A 6,522-nucleotide genomic window follows, 5' to 3' on the forward strand; every position below is an offset into this window, starting at 1 on the left:
CGCATAAAACATGCCAAATTGTATTTTAGTCTTATTTTGTTTAATGCACATCAAAGACATGAACGTAGAAAAATATCTCCGAATTTGGTTACCCCCAATTACACCAAATCAACACAGAAAAGGTCCTCGAACTTACCGAAATCTCACTTTCGGTAAAACGAATGTAGGTGGTTTGATAAAACGGCATTCGATAAAACGGCGTTCAATAAACTGTCTGGGAACCATCCTTGGGTCTTCTTACAAAGAGGCATATAATTAGGCGCAGCTACAACCACTGTAGCCTTGCTAGGGGGAAATCTCGGAAGCCCATGGCGTGTGTTATTACCCCGACTCAAGCTTGACTGTATAGTGAGCAGAACAGACTGGTATATTATGCAGGTGCTGCACTGTTCGCGAATCATTGTACAAACCCTTCACTGGATATTCGCGGTTGAAGTTTGGGGTTCAATATGGGGGATGTGCAGTAAAACAAATGTGCTTCGGAGACTACGAGGTGGTGGCTTGGGGCGTGCGCACCTGTATGTGCTACAACGGGTAAACTGGTCCTTGTTTTGGCCAAATATTGGCGATACGTGCGGAGTGTCATGTAGGCACACCTGCGCGTGCTATGCCGGCATATGTGGTATTGACATGGTGCATGACAGGTTGCGTCTATAGGTGTTTTAGTTGCCGAGCTGTAGAGGTGTGCGGACGTACACAGCGCGGTGGAGGCATCGACGACGAAAACGGATAAGTGTTTCAAATTTGCCACGCTCAACAGCAAGACGGCTGAGGCAATTCGCTTTATTCGCCGCATTTATTCGAGAAAAAAGGGCATGAAGCAGGACAACCTCATGAGACTCATCCAGTCCTTCATCATCAGCCACGTTACGTACGTGGCCGCGTACCATAACTGGAGGGTCATGGAATGGGTCAAGATCAATACACTCATACGTAAGGCTTACAAATCGGCACCGGACCTCATGGAAACAACGAGAACTGCGCGTTACTACCGCTAGGAGTGCACAATACCGTGGAAGTAATCACGGAGGCGCAGTTGGCGGCGCAGCTGAAACGTCTCTCCACGACAAAGACGGGACGCCAAATCCACGAGAACCTTGGCTGCAACCACCGAACGCCGGACCAGCAACAGCGCGACATAAACGAGGAAGCGATGGCACAAATATGCGTTGACCCAGTACCTAGGAACGTGCACCCGGAGCACAAGGAGAGCGCGCAGCGCGGGCCAAAGCCCTCATCAAGATGCACGCCCAAGACGCGCACGCGCGTTACGTCGACGCAGCAGAGTACCAGCACGAAGGCCACGTCGCGGTCACCGTTAAGGCCTCCGCGGTGTTGCGACCGGGCGGGGTCACCCGATCCGAGCTCCGTGGCCTCCGACATACGAGTGCTAGCGTGTATGATGTGAGGGGCCAGCCGCTGTTGCAGCCGTGAAGAAGTCCAGGAGCCGTAGGCTAACGTAATTGTTTACTTCATAGCGAGAGGTGAGCCGAAGCCAAAGAACTATGCCCCGACGGGCGAGGTTTACAATACAGGACTCGAGCAGAGCGACAACATCGATTCGCTGCTCTAACAGGAATGGTTTACAACGCTTGGGCAGCTCTACTTATACCCAACAGCGATAACGGTCAAACGCAACAAGCGGGAACACGCCACGAACGTCACAGACACACACAACACTATTTCCAGTGTTCGTTAGTCGTCGGTAGCCTCCGCGCACGTTGAGTCCGAGAGAGGGGAGAGAGGAGGACTCCGTTGCGATCGACGGGGCCTCTGTGTCCTTGAAGAGCGTGGAGACGAGCCTCGCCGGTAGCCGCCGAAGTTTTGAAATGCGCCGAGAGCAAAGCGTCTGACGCGGCTTGAGGCATCTTGCCACCGACATGGTTGCGCCTGTTTTCGAAAGCACACGCAGGGGCTTCGCCGCACAGCCGAGGAGTGATGCCAGACAGTACGGCGGCGCTGGCCGATTCGTAACAGCTTCTTCACCGGGGGTCCGAGATCCCTATGGATAAGGGTCTTCAACCGTTGTCCGGAGGGATGCTGTCGAAGTGAAGTGTTCGGCAGACGCTCGACTCCAGGCCTGGGCTGTACGACACCGTGCTGGAGCTTCACCGTCCGGGTCACTGGACGAGTAGTGGCTCCCCAAGAACATCTCTGGCTTGCTCAGGCAAGCAACAGAACAACACAGGAAGACGCAACCGCACCGCCGGCAAGTGCGAAGACAAATCAACACTGAAGATCTACCAGGCTTTTAGTTGCGAAAAAGTACGCGAATAACTAACTACTCTAGTTATATTTTTGCCCGGCAGTACTTTAGACAAGTGACAAACCTGAAAGGTTACATTTCTCGTGATTGGAAATGTCCCACACACAAAAAAGTGCAATCGTAAAGGGCGATACCTGCTCCAGGAAAAACAATGAAATTGAGAAAGGCAGGCGTCTACAGGCCACTTCTCACGCTGAGAGCTGCGATTCGAGCTCTCACCGTTGCTCCGAGCTTTCCCCACTTTGTATCGCACTTTAGGTGCGCCCGTTCTCTGATAGAGACTGCCGCGACCGCGTGAAAGGACACCGGCCGTTGTTTTCGACAAAGGTCGAGCGCGCGGAGGAGCGAGCGATATTTTCGAACGTTCAAACGTAAGGCGCGCACTCCTTCCTGGAGGCGGCGTTCCCTTGGCGCGATGCGAGCTCACGGCTTTGCCCCTCGGCGTGCCCGCACTGAAACACGCGCCACACGTACGCGCGGAAGTTTCTTCTCTCTCCTCGTTGCTCGCCTTTTCGCGAACGTGTTCGGCAAGCGAACATCGGAACGCGTTCACGTTCTCATCGCTAGGCTGATCGGTTCCCGACTTCGGCTCAGCCACAGGCGCCACCGAAATCTCAACTAGCTTAGCCCATATTGGCCTATCATCGGGGGCATCAGCTGGGAGTGAAACGGGCACGACGAGCTCTTTAGACACCTTGTAGTTCCCAACAGTAACTACCTCGTCGTCCCTCGCGCCATCAGCGACAGCGTCGTCACGCGAAGACCGAAGCGTGTTCCCGTTCTCCTTCATCACTGCCAGAACTACACTACAACCAGGCTGCTCTGTCTCAAAAGACGGCTCAGCCGCCCGCGACACCTGCATCTTTACGCGCTCGGAAGGCCGTTGCTCGAGGTCAGCTACCTGAGCTGGTGGCAGAACGGAATCTGCTTGCTCAGTGGCGAGATCGTCATGACTCCCAACCATGTAGATCCCAACTGAGCTGTGCAAACCGCTCGCTGCTTCGACTGCAGGCTTTCCCACCACGTCGCTCGTTTCTGCACTACCGTCCGAAGGAACAACCTCCGTTTCAGCGGACTCGTGCGGCCTCTCGGTAACCTCATGGTTTACGCACTCCAGCGAAACCTCGCTATCTCGCGAATTGTTCATTTTCAGACCGGTAGCCGTTCCCAAGGCCTCCCGGGAATTTGAACCGTCCGAACACTCCACCCGGATCTGCAAAACAAACGGTGACACATTATCGCACTCAGCGGACACGCACTGCCCTCTGCCGCCTGTGCCGACAGTCTGAGCTAATTCGCCGTCGTTATCTCTCTCAGCAACCTTGCCGCGCTGCCGGGCCGCAACCATCGCCTCCGACTCGCGCTCCCGAGCGTCTTCTACTGGCAGCGCTGGCACGGTGCTTTCCTCGACAACGAGGTATTTCTCGAGCAACAATTCTAACTCTGGGTTTCTCAACTTGTGTTCTTCGCGCAAGAGTTGAATCTCGTGCTCTAGTGCCTTACTCTCCCGTTGGAGTCTCTCTCGCTCGAGCCTCCTCCTTTCCCGTCGGATTTGCTTGAGCTCGAGGTCGTACCAGCGCATCTTTTCCTCGTGCTGTCGTTCTCTTTCCTCTCGTTGCTGCTGTCGTTTCTGCCTTTCGAACTCCTCAGGCTGGCGCTCATCCTCAGCCTCTGCCTCGGCGGCCTGACGTTTAGCCTCTGCATCGGCGGCCTGACGGTTAGCCCTGCCTCGGCGGCCTGACGTATCGCGGTCTCCCTGCCATTGATCAGCTCAATGCATTCCGACAGCTCCCATCGTCAGCCCCGACAGCGAGTATAGCCTGTATCAGCTCTGGCTTTCTCAGCGCGTACGTAACATCTAAGCGCAACTCTTTTGCAAGCTCGAACAACTGCGGTTTTTTTCAACGCTTTCAAATTCATGGCCGGTCCAGAGTACTGCTTTCCCACTGCTCCAAACATTTTTTGCGCGAATAACCCACGCGACAAAAACACACGCCCTACCAGCTATCTTCAGAAACCTGGTAAAACTCAGTGAAGAAAAGTCCCGCACTCACCCTTGACCGCCATGAATTCTGCGAAGTCCGAAGCCGCCTCGACGTCCGTGGTGTTGGGTCTCGCACCGCTGGCTTCAGGTGTTACGAAGTTGCCATCCCACCGCTGCCACCAGTTGTTGCGACCGGGCGGGGGCACCCGATCCGAGCTCTGTGGCCTCCGACATACGAGTGGTAGCGTGTATGATGCGAGCGGCCAGCCGCTGTTGCAGCCGTGAAGAAGTCCAGAAGCCGTAGGCTAACGTAACTGTTTACTTCATAGCGAGAGGTGAGCCGAAGCCAAAGAACAATGCCCCGACGTGCGAGGTTTACAATACAGGACTCGAGCAGAGCGACAACATCGATTCGCTGCTCTAACAGGAATGGTTTACAACGCTTGGGCAGCTCTATTTATACCCCAAAGCAATAACGGTCAAACGCAACAAGCGGGAACACGCCACGAACGTCACAGACACACACAACACTCTTTCCAGTGTTCGTTAGTCGTCGGTAGCCTCCGCGCACGTTGAGTCCGAGAGAGGGGAGAGAGGAGGACTCCGTTGCGATCGACGGGGCCTCTGTGTCCTTGAAGAGCGTGGAGACGAGCCTCGCCGGTAGCCGCCGAAGTTTTGAAATGCGCCGAGAGCAAAGCGTCTGACGCGGCTTGAGGCATCTTGCCACCGACATGGTTGCGCCTGTTTTCGAAAGCACACGCAGGGGCTTCGCCGCACAGCTGAGGAGTGATGTGGGAAAGTACGGCGGCGCTGGCCGATTCCTAACAGCGGGCACTAAGACCACGACTGCGAGTGTACGGTGCACAGAAGCCACGGACGCCGAGGAGGTCGCCATCGCTATGGCCATCTCCGAGGTTAAGTGCCGCACAGTACTCTGTGACTCAAGAATGGCCGTACGCAACTACGCGAAAGGTTGCGTTTGCGCCAAGGCGGCCGCCATCATTCGCAAGGAAAGGCCCCAGGGCCGAGATGTTCGTGTCCAGTGGTTTCCGGAGCACATGGTCGAATGCGCAACTGCACCCAAACACAACAAGACGGCACACTCGGAGGCGCGAGCACTTAGCCTCCGCCCCTCCGAGACCGACCGTCCGTGGTGGTTCGCGAAGAAAAGTCGCCTCGTGAGCTACAACGACATCACCAAGGCTTACCGCCTGCCTCGTCAGGTCATGCCACCCCCCCCACCAGTGCCTGAGCCGGGAGGAGGCAGTTCTACTACGACAGCTCCAGACCGGGTCCATCATCGCTCCGGCAACGCTGCACAGGTTGCCGAGAACCGAGAACATTATTCGACGGGCGTGTCTGAAGTGTGTGGTGTGGGTGTGGCAGACCAGTGGCACATTTCCTGGGACTGTGCCAAGTTTACAACGAAGCTCAATCAAGGACTTATCCGCCGCTGCTCCAATACGCTGCACGCAGTAGCGACAAGGACACTCAACTCTGGGGCATCCAGCAAGTCTGGGGTGCGCTCGAAAAGCATAGACTAGGCGACCCGGTGACGGGAACGGGAAGCGTTGGCACTGTGGTTAGTAACGGCAATCCCTTGGACTACGCCAGGCCCGCGTCGCAGCGCTTAGTCGTTTTGCAGGCACAAATAAAAATTTTACTAATCCTAATCCTAAAGGTGCACGTCCAAAGGGAAGTTGTAGCGGCAAACCGAGACATACGGGAGCTGGGCAAGGAGCTGAGGTTCGCTGTCGTAGATATCAACAGGGATGTCGGATGGGTGACCCGGAAAAGGGCGTTCCGGCGTGACGGAGTTCATTTCAGCGGGCAGGTGAGAGCAGCCATCAGAACACGACACGCGGCGCGAACTGTGGCTTTTTTAGGGAGACCTTTGCGGAGATGGCGTAGACAAATCAAAGAAGCACAGGCAGATAGCCTGGTCGGTGCAGGTTGGTGCAGGCAAACGAAGGGTCGATGACGGCGTGTGAAAAGAGACGGGGGAAACTGATGATCGCATACATAAACATGCAGGGTGGCAGAAAAAGAGAGAAGTGGATGGAGATTAGTAAGCAGCTAGAAGAGGAAGATATCCAAGTATACGCTACGACCGAGACGCACCTACGGGACTTGGAAGAACCTCCGGCAAACGGAGAGTATGTATGAGAAGGTTGTAACAGGACGGATGGATTGAGAAAAGGCAGAGGAGTAGGTATGCTTATACGGCACGGGGCTAATTGGAAGAGAGTGAAAGAAGACTGTGAAGAACATG

This window comes from Haemaphysalis longicornis, unplaced genomic scaffold, assembly GCF_048455015.1.
Source record: "Haemaphysalis longicornis isolate Haplotype H1 unplaced genomic scaffold, Haemaphysalis longicornis Haplotype H1 scaffold_107, whole genome shotgun sequence".
NCBI classification, from domain to species: domain Eukaryota; kingdom Metazoa; phylum Arthropoda; class Arachnida; order Ixodida; family Ixodidae; genus Haemaphysalis; species Haemaphysalis longicornis.